General features: G+C 43.1%; 1 pseudogene; it reads right to left on the bottom strand.

Moving 5' to 3' along the window:
* Nucleotides 1-20682: 20682 nt before the first annotated feature.
* Nucleotides 20683-23884, bottom strand: LOC140363286 (uncharacterized; annotated as a pseudogene).
* Nucleotides 23885-27616: the final 3732 nt, after the last annotated feature.

A 27616-nucleotide genomic window follows, 5' to 3' on the forward strand; every position in this document is an offset into this window, starting at 1 on the left:
CCGGGTACAAGTTCCGGGATCACAGTTTTGAGAAAGCCCTCAGTGTTGTACCCCGCCTAACCCGCTGGATCTTCCACGAGTCTTTGGTTGTTTCTGTGGCATCTGGACTCCAAATACAGAATCTTGCTCTTCATAGCCTTGTTTGCCACTCAGTTTCACCACCTTATCTCTAAGCTCCCGTACAGCAAGCCACACTTCATGTAAAATGAGGGTGAGCTGTTGTAAAGTTATGTCCACTCCTCCGTCCGCCCGCGGGGAATCTGCATTGCAGAGAGCGCTTGTCTGTGCGGAATTTATCTCAGAGGGCGTATCTCCGAGGGCGTCTTTTCAGTAGCAGTATTAGCATAAGCATCATTAGCTTGCAAGAGAGTCAGCTTTGTGACAAGGTTACAGTCCGTTAGCCTCGATTGTTTAGCTCCCAAAGCATCACCTTCCTTGTTTTTTCCATGTATTCTCATATCTCACAGTGTCTTGTCCATCATTTTTGTGGGTTTTGTGGGTGGAACTGAGATTTTAAGGCAAATATTCTTCTTCTATACCTTCTACACGTGAGCCATTGCCAAAATTACTAATTCAAAGACCACCATCTCTCCACATAAAATATCTTTGTGAATAGAATAATAGAATAATTCTGCAAACTTCAGAATGTCCTTGATTTCAATGTGTTTTTATTTAATCAGCTGTTTGAAATCTTTAATTTTTTTTCTGGTGTATTCTAGGCCAGTGATGGAGATGGTATGAAACTGAGGTGGTGAATAGAACATAACCAGACATACTTTTATTAATATCCAAGGGGAAATCCTTGCACAATTAAAACTGAGGCTACACTTTATTCACAGAGGTTAAAAAAGTTGCCCATTAACTGGCAGGTAGTTTTTTTTATTAATATCATTATTTTCAGTTGTTGTTCTTGAACAGTGCATTGCAACACTGGAATTGTCCCATTGTGGACCCAATAAAGGTTGCCTTATCTCATTTGATCCTACATAGTGCACATTTAAGAAGATTAAATTATTGTTTCCAAGGTATATTATCATCAATCTTCTAAACATTTTCAAAATAGTTACTGAAAAACATGTTTCTTTCTTTAATTTTTGCTTACTTTCAGGGAAACACCTCTTGCGCCTCCTAAACACCAGCTCCATTGCCTCATGGACCTTTTAGTCCTTAGTTGTGGGACAGAACTGGGCCAGTGGAGGTTAGAGAACTGGTGGCCCGGCACTGGTAGCTATGGCCCACTTGTAATCAGCACATATGAGCAAACGCGCATTCTACAGTGAACTGGCACTGCAGTAACAGCACAGTCGAGGCCCTGAAGCTGCTCTGCAGACAGTGAATAATGGGACAACTGTGGCCATTTTGACAGGAGACGGGCTGGTTTGAGCTGGTGTACAGGCAACACATCCTGGTACACAGCTGGGAGCAATACATGCAGACTGAAACCAGGCTGGGAACCACAAAGAGAGTCAATAATTCATCCCCAATGGACAGTGTCCTTAGGACATCCCCGCGCCATGCCACAGCTGATGGTTTAGTGAGGTGGTAGAAGGAAACATCTGGTGGACTATGAGGCTAAATTTATAGTCAAATTTGGTGCCGGAAAATGTTTTGTTCTATTATTATTGTCGGTGTAATCCCTCATTCATCCAGGAGGGTCTGGTGATAATTTATGGACTTAAAAAACAACAGAGCCTTCACGGATCAATATAACATCAGTTATCGAGGAGATTATGAATCGTGTTTTTTGCGCTCGAAGGGGATAGGATTTTCTAACCTGGATTAATCAAAATAGCAGGAATGAAACTAACTGTTACTCCAGGTATGTTTTTGATGAGGGAAACGTTAGAACATGGCTAAGAGCACCAAAAGCTGTTCAGGTGACCTTTAGTGATCAAAAGACTAAAAAAAGGTTCACCCAAAAAAATGATCAAATGTTAACTAATAATTACTGAGTTTGTGCATGTATTAACCATGATTTTATTTATTTCTACAGCTGTTTCAAAGGTTCTTAAAACTTTACTATGTGTAAATGTATAATGTTACCAATGGTTTACTAACATTTTGTGACATTTCATTTTTCATCTGGAAGTGTGGGACTACAAACAGCACCAGCTTCTAAGTAGCACATACTTCTGCTTTTATAGAGGCAGTAATTGTTCTGTATTTTTTTATGTTTAATCCCTGAATCAATACATCAAGTACCAAACGCCTTAAAACTACTTGTTTGTAATCGTTCCATTATTAAAAGGGCTCACATTGGGTCATATACCGTCGGCTTTAACTAGACCAAACAAGTCGTGCGAATGTAATTAGAACACTTAACTATTAATAAAAATCAGTCGGGGTCTGCCGGCTGATTCTTCATTACCTTTTGTCTACACACTTTCACAGCTGTGCGATTGTGCAGTGGTTCTGTCAACATGGCCCCATCTGCCAGCCTCCTCCGGTTAAAGTGTACCGATAAATGAATGAGGCTACATGGGGCTACATTGAGAAGGGCACGGGGAAGGGGAAAGCATGGAGCAAAGTCTTTGGGAAATTGAATGCAAACTAAATAGGACAAAATGTGGGTTATGTGAGGAGAGTGCATTGCCAGGAAAGGACACAAGACCATACTCCACAATCAGGCAAGCTACAGTGAAACAACCTCCTGCTCAATGTTAGTAGATCACGCAGTAGTAGATCCATTATACAATGATTCTGACACATGAGCTTTTTTAATATTCATGGATTGCAGATGGAAATGAGCTACTTAACTACAATCTAGTGTGGAAAAAGATTTTTATATATAAAGGATGTTTTCTTCTCTAAATGTAAACTGTTAAAATGTATAATGTGTACAAATTAATAGAAGTCTACAGTATTGTTTTCAATTTAATTCATAGTTGGCTTGTTACTCTGTGGTTTTAGTTCTGGTCTCTGCTGCATTCTTGGAAGTCTCAGGAGGAAGAACAGCAAGTTTGCAGCAGTGTTGACACTCTGACACAAGTGTCACATGGGGCAGGGGAGGGTCTGGGTGCTTGTATGATGAATGGTGATAGGCAACTCAGCAACATTTTGGATTTCTGATTGGACTGCTTATTTGGCTTGCTGTCAGTGTAGAGCTATGAGGGGAGGCCGGTGAATAATGAATTAGGCAGTGGACAATTTGTTTAATGGGAGCTCTCATGAAATTCTTATCTTTGCACAATGTGAAGATGTCTGTGGTGTATTTATTTGGGAAGTTTCTCTGCTTTGACTCAAGTGAAGAGCTCTTTACCATCAGAACCACAACTCATACGGGTCTAGTTCCATTTTTTTTTAGCTCCGCTGACGAGGAAAATGAGCGGGTGCCCTAGAGCGCCTTAGGAAACGCGGCACATGTACGCCCTTACCTGGGAATTTGGTTTCTAACATGAACTCACTTTCCAACGAACTGGATAAACTGGCACTGCTGATGAGACTTTTCTTCATCTCCTGTTTTGTGCTTCACGGAGACGTGGCTCAGCGAGTCAGTCCAGGACTGTGCTGTACAGCTGGAGTGTTGACCGACTGAGAGATCTCTCCTGGAGGAAATCACTGGGAGGAGGTATTTTGTTTTTAAATCTACAATGCCTGGTCTTCAGATGTGACTGATCTCCAAGCACTGCTCTCCTGCACTGGAATATATTTTCATTAACTGCAAACCTTTCTACTCGCCACTCGAGTTTGCCTCATTCATTCTGGCCGCTGTTTACGTACATATAATAAAAGCACAGCGCGCGCTTGCAAACCAGGTTTTGAGTGTGGAGCGGATCTTTCCGGACTCCTTGTGTATTATCCTGGGCATTTTCACAAGAGGAATCTCAGCCTCGAACTACCAAAGTACAGACAGTTTATTAAAGTGCCGGCCAGAGACTTTGGAGTTGGCTCTGGCTTCTCACCAACTACAAGCTCAGAGCTCCCCATGCTGCAGATGACCGGAAACTGGCTAAGAAACTCAACACCTTCTACTCTCGGTTTGATGTGGCCCCCCCACTGTGGCCACCTCTGCCAACCCAACCCCGGTCAGTTCAGTAAGAGGATGTAAGTAGATGATTTTGGATATCCAACCCCCGAAAATCTGCTGGGTACAGATGGCGTCACTCCCGCCACCTTAAAGATCCCATATTATGCTATTTTCCCCGTTTCGTAGTCCACCCTAAGGGCATATTTGATCATAATAAGTGTTGTGCAACACCCATAACATGATAGTTATAAAACATCACCCATATTATTGGACCCCACTCACCAATGAGGAAATGCAGACTGTTTAGTTTGAAATTCGCCCCCACCCTCGCAAAGAGAAATCTGCCTCCCCCGCCCAACCCGTGACATAGTCTCAGCGTGAGCGTGCATTCCCCGCCCACCCCGTAACCTAGCCTAGCGTGGAGATGGTGGGGGTGTAAACAGAGGACGAGGCGTGCACCGGTACATAGCGCATGATACAGCGGCATATGTCAGCGGCAGCAGCGTTGGAACAAAAGAAAGCGTTTCAAGCTAACGGTGCCTGAATAGCCCCGGTTCCTTACGAGCGCGGGGGCGGAGGTCATGCCATGTCCACGTTTCACAGCAGAACAGATCTCTTGAACAATGTTTTTAGGACAGTTGCCTGGCACAATTAATAATAATTTTAATGTAAATAGTCAAAATATCATGGCTTGTGTATGCTCTAAATCAACAACAGCAATGATTGCTGAAAGTTTACTGGTTATGATTTTGAAATAGATACGATAAATGTTGATATATTTTCTTTTCGGCTTTACGACACATTCAAAGCAAACCAAGCGTGTTGTTGTTCTCTGATTTTTCCATAACCTTTTGCCACACATTGCTATATTTCCTTATGCAATATTCATAATCCTAGTTAGTGTACTGTATCTGTATCTGTACACTAACACTGTATTTATACAGCAGCTCAAATAATATATGTATAGAATTGTAACTACTGTAAATAAGAATTATGTTATGTTCTTGAGAAGGTTGCTCATGTGGATAGATTCTTCTGGGATTCAATTAGAAGTGAATCTTTATTCAAGTTCACACCTCACTGATCCCAACAGGAGTGGAAGTACCACTCATATATAGTAAAACAACAGGCTGCGATGCCACTTGCCATTTTTGTAAAGTGATGGAAGGTGTTATGATCAGCCTGACACATGTCAAGCAGCGTCATGATCTGAGCAGTGGAGAGTGGTAAAAATACGTATGCAGACGTGTTGGGAAAAAAAGTGTAGCTGATTGGATGGTGTGGCTGTGAACCAATTTAATTGAGGCATGCAGGTTTTTAGAATAGGCAGAGGTAAAGAGTAAGTACTTAACATTCATGAAATAAGTTAGTTAGAATAAATTTTGCGCTTTATGTTTTTACTTCATGGCCATATCAACTTGTCAATGTCCAATCTCGTCAGATCTCATAAGCTAAGCAGGGATGGGCCTAGTTAGTATTTGGATGGGAGACCAGGTGCCACACAGTGGTGGTAGTGCAAATTGATGTTTCCTTGGGCAAGACGCTTCACCCACCATGCCTCCAGTGCCCAAGTATGCTTGTGTATAAAAGAGAGTGTGCGGCATGAAAATTAGAAAATCAGCTGGCTGCAGTGTTGTGAGTTTGAGTCCCAACTCTAACAATTTACAGCATGGCCTCCCTTCTCTCTCATCCACAATTTCACGCTTACCTTTCCTGCCAAATAAAGCCTTCAGGCCAAAATCTTCTAATCTAAATTTGGTTTACATTTTTCAAAGACAACCTGCGATAAATGCCACTCTTGCATCACAGCAAGAAGGTCACGGGTTTGACTTGCCGGCCAGGACTGGGCCTTCTGTGTTGAATCTGCATGTTTCTTCATCTGGATGGGTTTCCTCCGGTTTCCCCCATCAACACAAAACATCAGCAAAATAGATAAACTCTTCCAGTGAAGGATTGTCCTGACCAAGCTGAGCTCAAGATCTGGAGATGGGTCCCCAGGTGCTGCACTGCAGCAATCACTGCTCTTGAGATGTCCCAGCAACATTGACGAATGGGTCAAATACAGAGGACAATTTCCCTACAGGGACAATAAAGGGTAATCTAATCTATTCAAAAATATCAACATTGTCCACAATAGCCACTTATTTTGAATAGCAAAGACAGGTCTATTATATCATGCTAACCAGCAATCAACATTTTGTCTGGAACTCTCATTGTTTTCCAACTTGCATTATTTTGTGTCTTTCATGGTTTTGCCCGCCTATCCATTTAAGTCCAATTTGTCCATGCCAATTCACCGGGCAGCAAACCAAGCTTGCAATAACACTGGGTTTGCATGTTGGCATATGACATTTCATCCCCATTGGCACACAAAGCAGGCTGCCTGGGTGGTTATCTCTCCATTTTGCACTTCAAAAATGACCTTTTTATTTACATCACAGGAGCGGAGAGCTGAGTGTAGCTATAGTGGTTCAAAATGGCATTGTGTTTGATAAGAAACCATTAGCGCAAAGTCATCTATGTTATCTGTACATTTTCTATTGTGTCCTCACTTAAGCCCTGCTCACATTTACACACAGTTTCAGGTTTTACAGTGTATAACATAAACCTGTCAGCATTGGCACCAAGAAATGAATTACTCAAATCAAAACCTAATGATGAAGGCTTGTTAATTTTAGAAAAGCAAAATTGACTGATTAATGGAGTGATTGGATACTTAAAATAGCACAGGATGAACATCCCTTCTCTTGCCATATGTATTAGGATGGGAGATCAGTAATGTATTTTATTACTTTTTATGATTAAAAGTGCACTTTGTAATTTTGGAGGTTAATGGGTGGGAGTAGCTCAGTCGATACAGTGCTTGTCCTGTTATCTGAAGGTCAGTGGTTCCAAACAAAAACATCGTAGGACGAGTAGTCTGATCCACTTTTCAACAAGTTGGCGGTTTGGGTTTGGGCTAAACCTGTGCTTGATCCATATTAGAATCTAAAGCTGGGGTATTATTCAAACAGTGAAATAAGAAAACCATTATAACTCATTCCTAGCGCTCACACATCCTTTGGCACATATGTATTGACATTCATCATGTTTTTGAGGCACAAAATGACCCTGATACCCCATACAGTCATCGTGTCATATAGTGATTCACATTACTCTTTCTTTTTGGAAGTTTGGAAAGATAAAATGTTCGATAATCAAACAAAAACAGTAATTCCTCTACACATGGTATTTGTTTAATCATCAAGCATTTTATCTCAGACTTTTTTTTACCCCATACATTTCTGCTTTTACAATACACATGTACACGTTACAATACATTACTTATTAATGAAAAGAAAAAGTTAGGTACCCCAGCTTGGATGTAATAGGAGCCAAATAGCTTATAAATATAGCAGACAAAAGCGTAATATATCTTCTTTAAATCACTTTATTTTGTACTTTTATAAACAGTCATTTTATTTGTGTACATTAGAGACACAAATACATAAATACACGTTAACAAGTTGCTCATTAAAACAAGAAGTGATTAATCTTTCACCCATCCTCATTGTTTTTTGCTGACCCATTTTTTACACTCCCATGCGCTCGCTTATGCTTTATGAATAGCAAAGGTGCTCTCAAAATTAAATAACACTTTATTATACATTTAAGGTAGCACAATTAAGCATCTTGCTATCATTAGCATCTGTAATCAAGGGAATTGCTAATTGAAAACGTTTTAAAAGAGTCCAATCGAAGCAATGAGTGACAAGCATAACATTAAATGTCTAGATCATGTCCCAATGCAATCCAGAGGGAAATGTGCGTGACAGTTATTGTGACTATTGCCATTGTCAGAACGTGTCTTGTCATCTGTTGACTCAGTATTGGAGAGCTGCCGGCTTTTGGTTTGAAGGCCAAAATGGGATTTGGGGAATATCTGCTACTCCAGATTAAGGATGGAGATGAGGATGACTGGTGAGTGACAAAACAGACTTCTGGGAACACTGACTGAACACCAACAAGGTCAAAGCAGTGGAGAAGGAAGAGAGGGTGAATCCAAGAGAGTGGGGGAAGGATATACAGGCTATGACCAGATTGTGAATATAAAATGCAAAAGATAAAATGTAGTAAATATTCCACAAGACAGTAATTTAAAATCATTTAATAATAAGAAGAATCAAAAAACTCAGGACAACAACTTTAAAAACATTAAAAGCTACATCATGAAACGCACAATGCATGTGTGAGAGTGAGTTATGTGATGCACTGTCTGAACTGGTAGGTTTTGTCTGGATTTGAAGAGAGGAAGGTGAGACTATATGTTACAGAGGTCAGGATGGAGAGAGTTCCAGAGCTGAGGAGCAGAACGGTTGAAGGATGTGGTCCCCATGGTGACAAGATGGACAGAGGTGACAGAGAGCTGGAGAGAGGAGGAGCACACAGATGCAGGTAGGATCCAGGTTATGGATAGCTTTGTGGTGAGGAGACCTTTGAAGTTGATCCGTTGTTTTGTGAGAAGCCAATGACGTTGTTGGATAATTGGGGTGATGTGGTGGTATGAGGGTGCTGCAGAGTTTGGGAGAAGCTGCTGTTTCTGTTGGGATTAGTTGGAGAGTTGAGGAGAGAGTTGCAGACAAGTTTGGCTGTGGTAAGAAGAGAGGTTGAACAGTGGAGATGAGAGATGTTCCGAAGGTGAAAGTAATGTGTACTGTCGAAGATGACGCCAAGACTCTTGAACCTGAGGGGAAGGAACAGCAGTAGAATCATTGTTGGAAAATTGAGAAACTGATAGATTTTGAGGGAGTGGAAGAGGTGACCACCAGGAGGACTACAGATTTAGAGGAGAGTTTAGTAAAGACAAATGTCTTGTCTACACTAACCTGTAGTTAATGTATTAAGTTGTTAACAATTTCAAAAATAAACATTTGAAAGACACTGCATATTTTGAGCAGGGAGAAGGGATGGTTTGAAAAAGGTGGCAAAAGAGAATCCTTCCTTGTAAACGTAGATACAAGGAATCTTCTTGCTTCTTGTAATTGTTTACAAAATGTGAAACACATTAACATTGAGGGAGAAAACACAACAGAGCTTGTAACTGTGCTCCCAAAAAAGTCACATACAAATAGCACAGGCTCCAAGTGCAGCCGGCTGCTGTGTCTTGAGTTCAAATCGTGACTCTGAATGAAAGTTCACTGAATGTCCTCCCTCCTCTCTCATCCTGCTTCACACTTTCCTCTATTGGCCTTCTCCTAATCTGGTTAGGCCCTGCCCACCGGGCAGAATTTCCTGATGATTACAGTGTTTACAGTTTCACTTGACACTACTCTTTGTATCCTAACAACCCAGTAATGGGCTATCAAAGTCCTATTGTAAATTGACTTTCGCTCCCTCATCACTGAGTACTTGATCTACAATGGAACACTCCTGGACGAATGAGGGATTACACCGACTTTATAAACACATAAGTGCCCTTAAAAGGGATCATCTAAAAATGGGTTGAAGCTGAAAAGACGTAATATTTTTCGTCTTGGGGGGGGGGGGGGGGGGGGGGGTTGTTGAACCTACATTTCGTCTTTTTGTTGCTTTGAAGCTTCAATACATCGTTGTGGCAGTAATTGTTTTGAAATGCTAAAAAACTCTCTCAGCAACAAGCATTAGGCCAACATTAGGCGGCGGGGGCGGCGCAGAGCACGGGGAGTGCGTACGGGGGAGCACGGCGCACCGCGGCTCGTGCGCACGGTGCATTGTGATCACGGCCTTGGACCATGTGGATTGAGTAAACAAACATGCGCAACAGCTGACATTATTTGGAGAATTCATAACTTCTACTGATAAACATACCAAAGGATGTTCAAGGCAAGGCAAGGCAAGGCAAGTTTATTTGTAGAGCACATTTCATACACAAGGCAATTCAAAGTGCTTCACACAGCAGGAAAAATGCATTCAAATCACAAAGAAATTACAGAAATACAATAAAATTAACTAAATTAAAAATGATCAATCCAACTGATTGTCTAAACTAATAAAATCACAAACAAAAGAGAAGAGTGCAAAGAAAAAATCCTTTCAGTCATATGCGCAGCTAAACAAAACTGTTTTTAGCTTAGATTTGAACATTGTCAGAGTAGAAGCCTGTCTCACATCTTCAGGAAGGCTGTTCCAGATTTTAGCTGCATAAAACTGAAACGCAGGTTCAGGGACTAAAGGTGAGCAGGGTCTATCAAGCTACTATCGTTTTATCAACGCGTTAACATTTTATGTGAAGCCAGTCTTTCGTCTTTTGAGGGGGGAGGGGGTCCAGAGAGAGACGAAAAAAATTACGACTTTTCAGCTTCAACCCATTTTGATATGATCCCTTAGTAGAAGTATTACCCTGTTTTTTTCGTCTTTTCACATGCTGTCAGACACATCCTCCAACTCGCTGTTCACTATGAAGGTCAGCAGTTCGAATCCCTGTCCCACCATAAACATCCTTCATAGCAGATCTACTGACCCACAGTTTGTTGATGCAATTGCAGCTACCTTAGGTGAATATTGTCAAGGTGTCCTTGGGCAAAACCCTTAACCTGCCGCGTGCCCAGTGTCTCGTACAACTGGTGTGTGAATGGGTGAGTGAATTTTTTCATGTAAAGCGATTTGAGTGCCTTGACGGTAGACAAACGCTGTGTAAATGAGCTGAGACTTAATAATTCAAAATTAAAAAAAGATCTCACAGTGGAAAACGAGTTACAGGTGGACAATCTTGTATGTACAATGTACAGTAAATATATGTACATGTTTATAAAAGTAAGTTGTTTTGTCTCACCGCTAAAGGCTAATATATATTATTTTAAATATTAAAAAAAATTAAGCCCATTTCCAACACAGAATAAAATAAAAGCCCCACAGTAAGTCCTAACTTTGAGTTTAAAAGCCATCACTTTGAGTTTAAAGGGCATATTTTTTGGTTTATAAGTCACAATTTTAAGTTAAGGAGCAGACAATGGCATGAGAGTTGATTAAGAGAAGTACTGTAGAGTTGGCTTTACAACAAACAAAATACTGCATTTACCAGAGCATTCAAATGGAATCACATTGAGTAAACACATGAACAATGGCAGGTGCTATGATGAATTTTCTAAATTAATGAAATTGGCTTACGCGGACAGTGTCAACTCAGTAAGGCACTGCCAGACATATTTCTCACAAACTGTTGTGTTTTTACTCACAAGATTATCCAACTCACCTCAACAATGCATCAATTCACTAGCAAGGACGACGCAACAACAATAGAATATGAGAGAATGTTTACTGATAATAGTGATGATGACGATGATAGGATAGATCTATTAGAGTTGGCTGGGTAGAGACTCAGGATGGGGGCTTCGTCTCCAGTAATCAGTCCAGCCGATTCAGAACCCCCCTCCTTAGATGGTGATGTGTTAAGGTGAAGATGAAAGAGACATGGGGTTAGTGGGTGGGGTCGAGAGAGCAGAGAAAACAAGAGATGCTGTGATAGGCCTGTATAAATAGGGTTTCTGGGTAGAGGAGGTTTTCCACCTCCTGATCCTCAGTAAATGATGAACAATCATGAACAGTATTTAACCCCAATTATTGAAACAATTTTAACAAGCGACATATTACAGCTTTTAGTACTACATAAAAACATTCATGACGAGATACGCACAATAACAGCGTACTGTTCAGACAGATGCACTTATAATCATGCTTCATTTGCCACAAACGTAACCTTAAAAACATCTATGCGTTACAACATCTGTGATGAAACTCACCTATTACTCCCAGATGCATTTCACGTCTCAGCCCAGAATCCTCCATTGCACCAAAACAGCTCACTGTGTCATTAAATGACTGCCAGTATTTCTAACTTCTAAATCATTTGAAACAGAAACATAGCCTTAGCTACAAGCAAAGACTTGTAAAAGTCACTCATTGAAAGTTTGCTGTGTTGCCATCTTCCTGCTGCACATGCGCAGTTTGGGCACATGATCAGACTCTGTTAAATGATCTGGTTTTCATACAGGTTTATTCAACACGGTTTAAGTCGATGTTGTCCTCAGAGCGCTTGCACAGACCTCTAAAAGAAACTGCTCTCCACTCTGGTTCTAAAAGCTCATGTTAGAGAGCGGAACATGAACGGGCCTGTGAACACGGCCACAGACGGTGCCGCTCTGGAAGGAGGAGAATCATGCTCCCACAGAACAGTAATGAGGGATTACACCGACTTGCTCCCACAGTAATGCTCAGCAGCTTGTAGAGGCCACTGAAAACACTTTAAACTCAAAATATGACTTTTAAACTCAAAATTATGACTTCCCATGTTGCTTTTATTTTTTACTCACTGGTGGAAAGGGGCTTCCATATTAAACACACCTAAATATATTCAAATTAAATTGGAAAGAGAGGGCAATTTTGTTTTGCTGAACCTCACAATGGATGACCCCAAAGAATCTGGAAAAAAATCTGTTTGAAGAAGGTTGATTTTTCATAAAACCATGTCAAAGTGCTCATTATACACTAAATGTCTGAGAAATTATGGTTGCTAGGATGCTCATCATTATCGTGTGTTCTGGGACTGTCCTGTTGCTCAAAACTATTGGACTGAAATTAACAAGGCACTGCAAACTTGATTTCAGGCATATAGGGAGGCAGGGAATACAGACAAAATACCTTTTGGACATAAGTTGGACACATTGAAATGACTTTGGACTGGGTTGGGCCACTATTTTGGGTTTGATATGTGATCTTTTTATGAGAATGTTTTGTGTTCATTTTGTTTTGTTGAAATATCTTGTTCTGTGTTTTGTTCTTGTTTGTAGTGTGTTCTTTTATCATTATTGATTACATTTATTGTATGATAGCATTAGCTTAGAGACAAAAAGTAGTATTTACATGATACTGAAAGGTCCTAACTTGCTGCCTGTGATTATCCATCTGTAACTCACTCTCCGCTTTGTGTTATTTAAGACTTGGCTAATTTCTCATACGGAATGATGGGAGCAGGAAGTGAACGCAACTGGAACTGGCCTGTCGGTTTTGTGAAAAGAGCCTATTATTCACGCCCACAGTGATTACCTGATTATCACTATAGTCAGTACAGGACAATTCAAAAAGTACTTCACATGCTGAAACATACAAAATTGGGTAAAAAGTTGGGTTTTCCTTAATTTCATTTATGTAAATATAAATTCATCCACTTATGTTAACCAATGACTTATACATTATTTAAAATAGTAGAAAAAGCTTCAGTTGTAGTCATCTGGACTCAGTTTGAAAAAATAGACGTTTCGACTCTCATCCAAGAGTCATTGTCAATAAAAGAATTTAGATCGAATCTTCAATCTTCAATCTTCCTGTTATTTATAATGGGTTACTGAACCCCTGGAAAGGTAGAGGACCAGGACCAGGGCATTTAGATGCTAATCAGGTACTCAGGGTGGTTGAGCCAGGGTCTCACAAAGACAAAGAGGATTCTAATAGCCCATTAAGATTCTGAATAGGCTAGCTCGGTAGATACAAGGGGGAGTTTCTGTTGAAACAAACAACTCTTTCTACTTCAGGAAGGCTCCTCCCAATGGGCGGGTCTTACCACAGAACAGTATTAATATCGGAGTTCTCGATCTAAATTCTTTTATTGACAATGACTCTTGGATGAGAGTCGAAACGTCTATTTTTTCAAACTGAGTCCAGATGACTACAACTGAAGCTTTTTCTACTATGGAACACGCCTGGACGAATGAGGGATTACACCGACATTATTTAAAATACACCGCTAAGTACTGTAACACCCCAACTTCCTCCAGGCTGGGCATTGAAGAGCTTTACCTCACGCTCCTGATACATTAACCATGCACTGTCACTTAACACTTGGTGGAACAATACTTAGTCAACAGAGTGGAATTAACCATAAGAGCCAAGATGGAGGCGGAACAATTAGCCTTAATGCATTGCACCTGCTCCGAGCACCCATCTTTGAGAGACAGGGTGCATGTCGATGGAAGGCCCGGTGTACGCGCTCTCCGACGGTTTACATAACTCCCTGCTTATCACCGCCAGACACACTTTATTGCAGGGTCCACCTCAAAGAAAATTAAAGATGCGGCCTCATCACATCCAGCCTTTGATACTTCCAAGTACATTTTGTGAGCCTCTATAGTCGTCAAGATAGAAAAAGAAAATGTAGTGTGCGTTCTTGCAGCCGTTCCCCAGCTAGACTCTCTAATAGTGCGCATTCGCTTTTGATTTTTTTTAGAGTCCTTCTGACAGCTTAAAACTTTAAAGTACAGAGCATTAAATATGAAGTACAATGCTTTTTTGTGTGTATTTAGAATTAAACTATGATAGACCTGTACATAGATCAATCTTCTACAAGATCCATTCACCCATGACTCAAAAGCTCATTAGAGTTGATTTTACATGTTTTATATGTTGCTATATATAATTCTGACATTTGAAAGCAACTCCTAAAAGTATTTTCTACAAGAATATCTTGTATTTGACTGTTCTCTCAAGGAGTGGCTACAGCAAATAATTTACATCCTGATATTACTGAATGTACTCTTTATTATGGTGTTAATTCTTCTCTTTGGTCTGCCCTAAGTTGTGAAAAGTACCGTATTTTCCAGACTATAAGTCGCACCAGCCAAAAAAATGCATAATAGAGAAGAAAAAAACATATATAAGTCGCATATTGCACCTTTAATTAAGCGTATCATGTCCACCTACTTAAAATCTATAAGTCGCATTTTTGGGGGGAAATTTATTTGATCAAATCCAGGACCAAGAACAGATATTTCATCTTGAAATGCAATTTAAAATAATAGATTAGAGAACATGGTGAATAGGTGTACGTATGCTAATGTAACACCTTCAGCTACATGACGCATTGACAACGAACTGTGGTAAGTGTCTGGTATGTTAACGTAACATATTAACGGTTATTCAGATAACTATAGCATAAAGAACATGCTAACAAGTTTACCAAAGCATCAGTATTAAACCAAATGACTAAATTCATTGAATTCTTCTTCCTCTGTGTCATTTCGAAACAACTCCACAAATGCCGAAGGTAGAGGCAGTGCTGAGGGAAAAATATGGGTTGAAATATTAGACAACATGAGGAAGATGTAAACAAACAAACAAACAAACAAACAGATCTTTAATTAAGAAACCAACCTTAGAAGCAACAGGTAACCTAGTGGGAGATCAAAGAGAAGTACTTTTAGAGGTAAAAATTTAATTCACATTCATCTTGAAAACATTAAATATAATTAATAAATGACAATCTCTATTTGGATGTCTATTTGCCCTTTGGACTGTTGAAGAACTTAATTATGATAATAATTAAATTGATAATTTGAAAATGCGTAACCTTTCCACACCGTTCAAATATATGTGTGGATTCCTCGCTTTCATGTTCTCCTCATTGTAATGCGCAGCCACCATGCTCGACTTATGTAATACTTGCATATAAATAGTCAGCTTGTTGTGGGAGTAGCTGCTTGGACACTCTGCAATTTTCCCTTTTCTCCCATTATGCTAATTGAATAATACATTGTTCAAGGGGAGTGCTCAGTGGCCTTCATCACAGCTACAACAAACAACAAGATGATATGTCTTTTCACAGCTTTAGAGTGACTGGGAAAAATGAAGACACAGTATTCTTTATGTCCAGACAGTATAGTGCAGAATACTTGGCCAGTTTTACGACACAGAAAAATTGAAAATATATTGAAGTGAAATGATCTTGTGACTGCTGTTGATTCTAGTTCAGGAGTAATTGTATTGGTTAGAGTGGTTACAAGTGCATAATAGGTTCTTGTGTTCCTTTAATTATTGCTTCGTCTGGCGGCCCGAGAACCTGTGGAAAATATTTATCATCCGTACAATCATCAGCTGCATCAGTCAAGTTGCAATTTGTGATAAAAACGAGAAAAATAAAAGTTGAAAATTACAGAACGAAGAGCTGATTTCTGATACAGAATCCCTCTAAGTCAACAATTCACGCACAACTGACACATTTTGTGACAGTTCAAACAATAATTTAAAAAAATAAAGGTGTGATCAGGTTATTATTTCAAGTCAAATAAAAAAATATTTACAGTACATTGTGGTAGCTAGGTAACAGTTATTCTAAACTATGATTATGTTTCACTATGTTTTACTGAAATGTGTAGTCTATCTTACTTTAAATTAGTGCATACAATTGTTTGTATCCTCAGGCAAGAGTCAGACACTTGTGATTGGTGGTGGTGGAAAGGCTGAAGTTTGGCAGCCATGTTTCCGTCAGTCAGTCCCTTGCCAGCTGTGGCAACAAAAGCACAAGCCAAGATTAAGAGGTAAGTGCTTTGAGCAGATTGAACGGTCCTTTACTGATTTAAAGGTCCATTTTGTAACTTTCAACTGTCAAGTCAAAAAAAAAAAAAAAACATGAGCTGTGTATTGCAGTATATTTTCTAACTCTGATACTGAAATGTTTCCAAAAAGAAATTCAGAGTTGGATGGTTCCAGTTTAATGTTGCTTTGACAGGTTTTCACGTTTTTCCAATTATTTTCACTTAGTTTGGGACAGAACCTGTGGTAAATATCCATAATAGTTTTACACAAGTCAAGTGGCAGTTGATGACGAAACACTGAAATTCAATAAATGACGTACCATTGAAATGCAAGGTACAGTTTAACAAATCATTCAACAAAATAAAGTAACAATAACAAACTCAATTTGACGTAAATGACTGGTGTACTAAGGCAGACAAAAGTTCAGTCGTTTGAATCATGAAAATATGACTCAAATCGGGGAATGACAATATGCTCTTAAATTTACAACTCTATGGCAACAAACTGGTGGTGAGAAAAATAACACCTTTGAGGAAATTAAAAATAAATTCTACTGTAAGGACCAATATAGTGTTGACCTCTGATGTGGCTATTGGAATTATACAAACATTATCCAGTAGAATTACCTTTTTGTTTTGGAAGTTACCAGCAGTAGTAAGACTAGAGTATTAAATAATGCCTTTCCAAAAAAATAAAAAGGCGACACTTGGACTCAGTTTAAACACAGTACATACGATTCTCCTACTGGAAAAGTGCTTTATGGGTGATGTTATTTTAGCTGCAACACGGTATTTAAACCCAACCGATGCAGTGAGTTACTTCTCATTTCTGAAACAACCACGTGGAACGACTAATCCCGTGGTCATGGAAAATATGTCAGTATGCTTGAGAAGAGTCAAATCATTGGCAAAGAGAAGCAGAAATGAATTTACTACAGATCTGAACCCCATTAAGAATCTTTTGGAAGATCTGAAGAAGGCTTTGTGCAGTGGTCACTGTCTCCCATCATCAATACAAGATCAGCTGGTGACAAATAATGCAACACTGGATGGAAATAAATCTTTTAATATTGCAAAAGCCTTTTGAAACTATGCCGTTGTGCTGTAATTAAAGACAGGCCTACAATATATTAGAGTGTGGGCCCCTTTCTTTCCGAAGTAATTTCTTTTTTGGTCAGGTAGTGTATAATAACAGGTTACTTGTCATGTGTTCCACTCCCCACACCTCAGGGAAACTTTTGCATTCTTATTCCCTCTCTTTCTCCACCTATGGATTACCATCACAAAATAGGCTGCTAAAACCTAATCTGCAATGGAAATACCTTAACTGTAAGTATTTATATTTTCTTTACCACTGGAAAATAGAAAGAAAATAAGATAGGATTAACACATGACCCCCAGGAGGCCAAAGACATCACATTTACTGCATGCCAATTATTCTAAACTTATTTCATGAACGTAAATAACTTGTGTTGTGTTTCTAGATAGATGCTCGGAAAGAATTATTTTGGGCAAAGGGTAAATGTGTAGAAATTATTATGGATTTTAAAGCAGCTACAGTAATATATTTGTATTTTTACATATGAAATGTACACACATTATTATGAGTTTGGTGCTTATGATTGAACGACTTTCATATACTTTTACAGTTTGTCCACCATAGAGCATCTTTGTTGTGTAATGCAGTCATCGTAGATGGGTGATAGGCTTTGATAACCCAGAATGTTCTCTCCATAAAACATGTTCTCTCTACCATACAAAAAACGAGTGAGTCTGCAATAGAGGAGAGGCGATGTACTCAGTTGTAGTACCGGTATGTATTTTTTCTTCAAATTGGCTTTGAATCAGATCATAATAAATGTGATATCAAATTATCCCTTGTTACAGCTGAACAACAAATGAAAATTTTGTTGAAAAAATCCATTGCGCAGACTGCAGACTGGAGCCAGTGGGGCTGTGGAGGAGCCCGCCGAGGCAGAGGGTCAAGACAGATTGTCCAATGAACAGGTCAGCAGAAGGGGGTAGAAAGTGCTAAATATCTCCTTGTGTCCGCGGAGACGCCTGGTTATGTGGTGAGATGGAAAGGATTAGGACCTTTTGGATAGGGTACTGTCAGTGCCGATCCTGGCTGCTGAATTTGATAGCATCAGTTAAGGTTAGCCAGGAGGGATGTGAGGGAGAATATGAAGGTGTTGAGGATTGAGATTGGCTGTGGTGTTTGGAGATTTGTTGGGGGTGTGCTAAGCAAATGTGAGGTCTGAAGAAAACAGTTTTAGCAACGTAAGTGAAAATGGTAGACAACATATTGTAAGAAAGTATCCAAAAACTGCAGTTCTGAATGCAGTGTTTCATGCTTCTCTCTTTTGATTGATTGCCATGGTAAATTACTTGCACCACTATGTACAATATAATACGCACTAATTTAAGTTAGAAGCTCCTCAAATACCTGGACCTGTTTTTTACTGTTTGCCTTATTGCACATTGCATTGTTAATTTATCTAATTCAGCTGTTGTTAGTACCATATTTGATACATTTGGATTCTGAATGTGGTTGACGCTTTGCCACCTGATTCTCTCCATGGAGCTGTTATTACCTTAACTGGAATGTTCCACACTATAGCATTAAACACACTTGTGTTGCATTTATTAAACTGCAGGCATTTTAATTGAAAAAAATATATATGCATTTCTTTTCTTACTGTGAGCGGGGCACCCGACATATTACATATTTTAATTTTTGTTAAGAGTAATCAGACTCTTAATAACAAAGTCTTTGCCCCACCTTTCTAGTTTAGTTATTTTTCTCCTTCAAATTACCTTTGTGCTGGTCTCAAGTCAGCAGAGAATTAGACCGTTGCACCAAAGGGAAGTCAAAGCATACAATTATTATAGTAAATTATTCAAGTTCAGCAATCAGACTCACACATATTTTATATGGGCTGGAATGAGGCATGGAGCTGTGAGTATACCTCAAAAATCCCCAAAGAAAATAAATTGTGTTGCTCTCTGTGCAGAGTTTGAGCTAGTAGGCAGCTCTCCAACTGTCTCGGAGGCATTCACCGATGTGTACTTCCAGGCTGAGAGTTACAAGGTGGAAGAGAAAACGAAAGTGACGACTGTAACTACGGTTCTATGAATCCCGGATGACCGCCAGAGGCGGTGCATAAAGCACTGGATGATCATCCTTGCGCATACACAGGTCGAGAATTAATAACAAAAAAGTCACCTTTGACCCCCCGGTGGCTCACGTGAGTCTATATAGTCACGTGACACCGGGAGCTCAGTCCCTGGAAACCTTCTCGCAAAGCACGAGAATTCCGAGGGACCGGATGCTCTGGCGGTCATCTGGGATTCATAGAACCATAGTTACAGTCGTAACTTTCGTTCTATTTCATCCCTACTGACCGCCAGAGGCGGTGCATAAAGCACTGGATGACGAATACCAGCAGGGTCCCGAGGAATAGACAAAACCATACCTCAATGGGACGCAGAAGAGTGTTGCCGGAGAACCTCTTCCAGCGGTTGTGGAGAAACCACATTCACTCTGTAGAATCTTGCAAATGTATTCGGGGATGTCCAAGAGGCCGCCGCACAGATCACGTCCAAGGACACCCCGTTCATAGCGGCCCACGAAGTTGAGAGCCCCCTTGTGGAGTGGCACCTCACCCCGGACGGCAACGGTCACCCTTGTCGAGTATAGGCTTCCGTGATTATATCAACAATCCAGCGCGTGAGACGCTGTTTGGACAGAGCCTGGCCCTTGCGCGGGCCAGGCAAAACAAACAAACAGGCTCTCAGATTTGCGTATCAACGCTGTAGCACGCACATATGCCTCAAGCGCACGGACAGGACACAGCTGTTCGGCGGCAGATCCCGCACCAAAACGTGCAAGTTGTAGCGGCCGGTTGTGCCCCTCCGACAAAATCACCTTTGGAACAAAATCTATATTCGGCCAAAGGGAAACCCCAGAGTTGTCGGGGTGCCAACGAAAACAGGAGTCTGCCACGGACAAAGCCTGGAGCTCACTCACCTGCTTCGCAGAGGCCATCGCCAGAAGGAATGCCGTCTTCATTGACAGCCATTTAAGGTCAACCTGCGACAGAGGCTCAAATGGAGAGGATCGCAACGCCAGGGACAGGTCCCACGCCGGGGCCACAGACCGGGCCGGCGGATGCAAACGCCGAGCACCCTTCAGGGTAGATGGAGAGCGCCCCTGGCCAAGTAGCTCCTGCAGGAATGCGAGCACCGTTGACACAGCACAATGCACTGGATCCTCCCCGCTTTTGCGACACCAGGCGTCAAACAGTTTCCACTTGCAGGAATACAGAAGACGGGTAGACCGGGCATGAGCATTGCTTATTGTGTTCCCAATCTCCCCGGCGTACCTCGAGAAGGTCAGGCCGGGCCCTGCAGCGGCCATACCCAGAGCTTCAGGCGCTCGGGATTGGGGTGCAGAATCTGACCCCCTAGTTGAGAGAGGAGATCCCGCCTGGGGGGGGAGACGTCTCGCTGTGCCGCAGCAGAGCCTGCGCAGCAAAGGAAACCATGTCCTCCCTGGACAAAACGGGGCCACAAGCAGGAGACTGTGGCCCTCCTGAAAGACCCTGAGAAGCGTCTGATGAATCAGGGGGAATGGGGGAAATGCATAAAGCATCGTCCTCGGCCAGTCGTGAGCCAGTGCGTCCTGACCCAGTGGGCTGGCCCTGTCCGCCAGCGAGAACCACTGAGGGCAGTGTGTCGCGTCGCGGGAGGCAAAAAGATCCACCTGTGCCCTGCCGAAGGTCTCCCAAATGTCCCTCACCATCTCCGGGTGAAGCTGCCAGTCCCCCGGCAGCGGCCGATGGCGAGACAGGAAGTCCGCGGACACATTCCAAACCCCCGGAATGTGAACAGCGCTCAGACTGGCAAGGCGCGGGGTAGCCCAAGTCAGGACCCGTTGTGCAATCCTGAACAGGGTCACCGACCCAGTGCCGCCCTGGTGATTTATGTGAAAAACCACACTGGTGTTGTCGGACCGTACCATGACATGACGGCCGCGCAGGTGTGGCAAGAAATGGCGTAGCGCTAGCTCGACAGCCAAGAACTCCAGCACATTGATGTGCAGCCTGCTCTGCCTCTGGGACCATGACCCTTGCACCATCCGTGCCTGCCATGTCGCACCCCAGCCTAGGAGGGATGCGTCGGTGTACACAACCTCTGGAAGGAAGAGGCCCCAGCGGAACGCCCTGTGTCATAAAGGCCTCGTTCCGCCACCTGCATAGAGACACCCGGCATTGGGGAGATACGGGTAGCCGCTGCCGCCTGTGATCCTGACGTGTGGGGTCCAGGTGTAGGCTGTTGAGCCACATCTGAAGGGGGCGCAAAGACAGCAGCCCCAGAGGAACCACCGTTGCGGCCGCAGTCAGCTTGGCCAAGAGGCTTAGGAACAAGACGTAGGGAAGAGAACTCCCCTGTCGAAAGTCCCGCAACATTCCCAAAATATCGTCCATCCGCTTGGGCAAAGGGCGTGCAGTCGCTGTATGGGAGTCGAGGACCATGCCGAGGAAAGTTGCTACCTGTGACGGCACAAGGCAGCTCTTTGCCAAGTTCACCCGCAGCCCCAAGTTGGCCACGTGCCTGAGCAAAGTCTCTGTATCTTGAAGCGCCTGCTCGTGGCTGGGCGCACAAATGAGCCAGTCGTCCAGATAGGGCAGAATCCGCAACCCCTGGGCCTGCAAGGGGGACAAGGCTGCAGCGACGCACCTTGTAAACACTCGAGGGGACAGAGATAACCCGAATGGCAGGACCCTGAACTGGAAGTGTTCTCCCCGGAAAGCAAAGCGGAGAAACTTCCAATGTGGCGGTGCAATGGGGACATAAAAATATGCATCCTTCAGGTCTACTGTTGTGAACCAGTCGCCTGGGGAGATCGCCTGGAGCACTTGTCTGACCGCCAACATTCTGAAAGGGAGTACCTTTAAAAACATATTTAGACCCCTGAGGTCCAGAACTGGGCGTAAATCGCCCGTCTTCTTGGGTACTAAAAAATAACGGGAATAAAAGCCCCCTGGATCCAGCAGGGGGTCCACAGGAACTATCGCCCCCTTGTCCAGCAAGGTGCGAATCTCCTGAGAGAGCGCCTGCGCCTTGGCCGAATCCTGAATAACTGTCATTCGGATCCGACCAGGAACAGGAGGCCGGCAGCGGAACTGCAGACGATACCCTTCGGACAGCGTGGCCAGAACCCAAATATCTGGGGAGTGAGCCGTCCAGTACTCCAGCTGTCCTGGGGAAAAATGTCCTACCGCCGGCCCTGGTGCCTCATCTGGAGGCCCCTCGACCCCGCCCGGGTTTGTGGGGGCCACGGCCGGGCTGTGAGGAACGGGATGCACGGGACGGACGAAATCCAAATCTTGAGGCCTGTTGCAAGTCTGAGTCATGATGGGGCGGTGGTGTATATCTCCGTGAAGAAACGGGAGGGGCGGCCTGAGCCGGTCGATGAGACCCCCGCCTATGAAGCCCCGCCAACTGTTGCCGTGTACGGCAAGCCTGGGCCGTGCGCTCTAGAGCCTCCAGGGCGGCCGGGCCAAATAGTTCTCCCGGAAGAACTGGAACACCCCTCAAGGTCTTCCTACTGGCCTCAGAGAGCGGAGACTGTGCCAGCCATACTTGGCGGCGAGCTTGCACTAATGTAGAGAGCAGTCGCCCTAGTTCCCTTGACATGAGGGCAAAAGCCTGCAAGGAGGCATCAACCAGCCCATGTCTTGGTTGGTCCACTGGCACCGTCTCAAGGGAAACCGACAGGCCAAGCATTAAATGAGACAATGAGTTCCCAATGCGACCCATACGAACTCCCATGTCGTACGCCTTACACAGAAGGTAGTCTGTAACCCGGCACTGTGGTCGTGGACACCGGGCATTAGTCCGTAAAGTCTCCTCTGGGCGGACGATGAGGGAGGCAATAGCCGGCTCCACTGCCGGCATATGTCCCAGGCCAAGCTTCTGAGGATCCTGCATCAGTGCCAAAACCCTGTCATCTGAAGTAGGCCTCGAAAATGCCTTTGGGTCTGTCCAACAGGCATGCAGTTCCTTAATGTACTCCTCCGAGGGAGGAACTGCAAAGTGGGACGCTGCAGCCTGGCGCCGAAAGAAGGCGCTCGAGGGTGCCGCCTCATCCCGCGGAACATCCAGCTTTAAGCGGGAAAGTGCCGTCCGCAAAGCCGCTGTGACAGTGTCATCACTGTCGTTCTGAGAGCCGGCAGAGGCCAGTGAGCCAGATTCTGAAACTCTGAAGCTCAGAAGGTCAGACTCCAGCTGAAACTAAGAAGGCGCTCGAGGGTGCCGCCTCATCCCGCGGAACATCCAGCTTTAAGCGGGAAAGTGCCGTCCGCAAAGCCGCTGTGACAGTGTCATCACTGTCGTTCTGAGAGCCGGCAGAGGCCAGTGAGCCAGATTCTGAAACTCTGGAGCTCAGAAGGTCAGACTCCAGCTGAAACTGCGTGTCTGAAGCAGCCACAGATATGACGTCATCATATACTGAGGCTGTGCCATGCCCCTCATGCCGTTGTGCCACCACACGACTGGCATCAGTCTGGAGAGTCTGGATAACTGCCCGCATTTGGGCCAGTTCAGATGTTCACTTGAGCCGCTAACTTCCCGGGGCCCTTTTTCTTAAATGGGGGGCCGCCTTGAGTAGCCGTGGACGGCCGCTTGAGGCCCCCAGTCTGGCCAGCTGGTAACTGACTCGGAGGCGCCACAGACAACCAGTCTGAAGCGTCCTCGAAAGCCACCAAGCGCGCCACGCGCACACAGACCGGGGCATAACCGAACAGTTGGAGCAAGCATCATCGGAGAGTGCCTCCCGAAGATGATCCACTCCAAGACAAGCAGGGCAGAGATCCTGCCCATCGTCAGGCTGCAGCGGCGCCAGGCAGGACCGGCAGCACAGGGACTCCAGCATGATAAGACCGGAGCCAATAGAGTCGGGTCGAGCGGAACGCCACTAGCGACTCTAAGATTTAAAACCTCTTACTTACCCCGGTAAGAGGGGCGCAGCGGGGTCAGGTCGAGCAGTGAACGCCACTAATGACCCGCTTAATGAGGGGACACCGCGGGGTCAGGTCGAGCAGGGAACGCCACTAATGACCCGCTATGTGAATGAGACGCGCGGGATCAGACTGAGCTGAGCACGCCACTAATGACCCAATGTAAACACAAAACCAGCTACAGGTAACAACCAGGTCGAGCCGAAAACGCCACCGCTGGTGTGTAACTGGCTGAAAACAAAGCAGTTCAGAACTAATGACCCGAACACGGCTATAGTTAGAACTTGTATCAGTAAACCAAACAACTGGCTTTAGCACAGATAAACACAGAACCGGGTACGATTGTACGGTTCAAATTAAAAAAAAAACTACCGAGCGCACGGCTACGGCGAAATGCATTAAAGGGGTACTTACCAGTCGTAGAAAACAACGTAAATATACCTCCTATTGCAACAGGTCCGACACGCTTGTGCAGCCCCAGGAGGGCGAGCGAACTCGCTGCACCGAATGTATCACAGTCACAGGGCTAACAGGCTACAAGCGGCAAAACGAACCAACTTTGTGGGAAAACAGCAATATTAGCCGAACAACCACGTATACAACCTGCATGCGAGAAGGTGAAAAGGGACTGAGCTCCCGGTGTCACGTGACTATATAGACTCACGTGAGCCACCGGGGGGTCAAAGGTGACTTTTTTGTTATTAATTCTCGACCTGTGTATGCGCAAGGATGATCATCCAGTGCTTTATGCACCGGCTCTGGCGGTCAGTAGGGATGAAATAGAACTAGACCTGGGCCTTGTTGGAAGAAATTAATCCAGATGGGAATGCAAAGATCACATGGCCTAGAATGGAGCCTTGGGGTATCCCTGAGGAGAGAGGAGTGCTGACAACAAAGTTACCTTCCACAATGCTACTTAGAATTATAATGAAACAAGCGTTCAATTTCAAAGGTGCTAAAGGACTCTCAATGTGGAAATTCAAACAAAGGTGGATTTGAGCAGGCTCCAGGAAGATTAGCTTGTCTCCGCAATGTTTCCTCACCGCATTAATTCAGCTTGTGCACACTGTGACAGCATGGAAGCTACATTAGGCGCCAGGAGTATATTTAGTCAAATATCTTCTTCCGTATATGAAGGAAGTTACTATTACTTTGTACTAATTTTGTACTTAAGCAGTGCATTCCCATTGGCCTAGCCTGCAGACAAACTTTCATGTGTTTCTGTGCGACTGATAGAAAGTTTCTATAACAGGATACCTGCAGCGCAGATGAAGGCATTCCCTTCCTTCAAAAGAACTCATATTTTCAAAGTAGTAAATAACACGGATGGCCCCTCTTTGGGAATTTCTGGCAAGTTGGTTTATATTTTATTGTGTGCTATTCTTTTTTCAACAGTGCACCAGCGCTTCAGTTTGGAGTAATTATATACCATTAAACATGTCTCCCAGGGCTCATAGAAATGCCTGATATTGAAGTTAAATTCCCCCAAGAAGCAGTCTATTTTTTTATTATTTATTTCTTCACATCATCCCAGAGCGGGCTGACTTCAAAGCACTGCAACATTCCTGGAGTACCTGTGTTTCTATGTCTAATTAGGGATTCCAAAGGTGCGTTTTCTGGCGTTCCTAAACAATCAATATTTTCACTCTAAGAAAAAGGCATCTTCTGGTAACAAATAAATAGGCAAGGATAATTCAATAAGTCACCGTTGGGCACTAACAACTCTGAGGACCTCAGGACCGGCCTCCTGCTGGTGCCCAGAGTCAGGACAAAACATGGGGAATCTGCGTTTCAGTTTTATGCAGCTAAAATCTGGAACAGTCTTCCTGTAGATGTGAGACAGGCTTCTACTCTGACAATGTTCAAATCTAAGCTAAAAACAGTTTTGTTGAGGTGTGCATATGACTGAAAGGACTTTCTTTGCACTTTTCTCTTTTAGGTCTTGAACTGTTTTGTGATTTCTGTCATGTCTGTGTGATTTGAAAGCGTTTTTTCCTGTTGTGTGAAGCAATTTGAATTGCCTTGTACGAATTGTGCTCTACAAATAAACTTGCCTTGCCATTGCCTTTGTCATTATATCACTGCTTCCTCATGTTCATCACTGCAGTGTGGACGTACGAGTGGCTGAGTCAGAGTACAGTTGGAAGTGAAAAGTTCAAGGCGTGATTATGCATGAGTGTTTCACAGACTTTTGTCATCGCCCCGTAGAAAGAACAAGCCAGCAGCAGCAGCAGTACCCACATCCAAATGAGCTGGCACCAAAGGAGTCACTTCAGTGTTGACTCGGTTTTCTGTGCCTTTAGGTACAATGGCAGCCTGCCCAGTGAAAGCTTGGCCTATGTAGATAGTAGTAGTCTATAATGCGATTGGTGTCCTCGATGGTGAAGGTGGAAGATGAAGAACAAATCCAAGTGCCCAGGACAGTAACTTTTACAGATTTATTTAGCTATGAAGAGCATTTGTTCATTCTGTAAAAAAACAAAAAAGGTTTACAACCATGTTATTAATTATGTTAAATACTATATATGATTTTTTTTTTTTTTAAACTTCATCAAATTAGCTATCATTCAAATCTAATTCTCTGCTGCTCGCCCGCCTCTTCATAGTCCTGAGTCACTGAGTCATTGTATCAGGCAACTGATTCTTTATTTGATCTTTATTTCCAGTGCTTTTATTTTGTGCTTTCGTTTTATTTTTTGGGAAACTTTAATGCCAATAATCTAAATTGCGAGTAAGTACAGAGCCTTGGGAAGGTACAAATAGAGCACTCAAGCCTCAAATATGCTAAATTAAAGTTACATTTTGTCCAATTTTGACTCCTATCCAGATTTATGTTGGGTGGCCTTTGCAACAGGATGTATCTACTATACTCCCCATTACTTCCAAATGACTCAGAAATATCTTTATAATTTCTACAACTGCATTTCCATCTTCTCCTTAAAAGTAATTTACCGCACATTGATTCATTCCACTTTCTCATGGAGATGTATGGAGGTTCATAGGCATTTTTTTACAAAGAGAATTATGCAGCCGGGAGAGAAGGAGGAATAGTGGATAATATTAGGGGAGAATTGTCGCAGTGGTTTGGTCCGGGAGGTTGGCAGCAGCACATTGTTAAGGAGATTAGAGAAATAGTCAGAGTAGAGAATCCCCTTTACTTTAATCCCATATGAGTTTAAATGGGAGGAAGAAGATGCAGCACAAGCCTTGAAGCTGTCAGTTTGGTTGGAAGGAATGAATGGGAGGTAACTACATTTATTAGAGCTAATAGTTGTTAAAAATTACACATAAATTGACAGATGTTG

This window comes from Eucyclogobius newberryi, unplaced genomic scaffold (assembly GCF_026437365.1).
Source record: "Eucyclogobius newberryi isolate DKJ021-1_F unplaced genomic scaffold, fEucNew1.0.hap1 SCAF_1, whole genome shotgun sequence".
Lineage (NCBI taxonomy): Eukaryota > Metazoa > Chordata > Actinopteri > Gobiiformes > Gobiidae > Eucyclogobius > Eucyclogobius newberryi.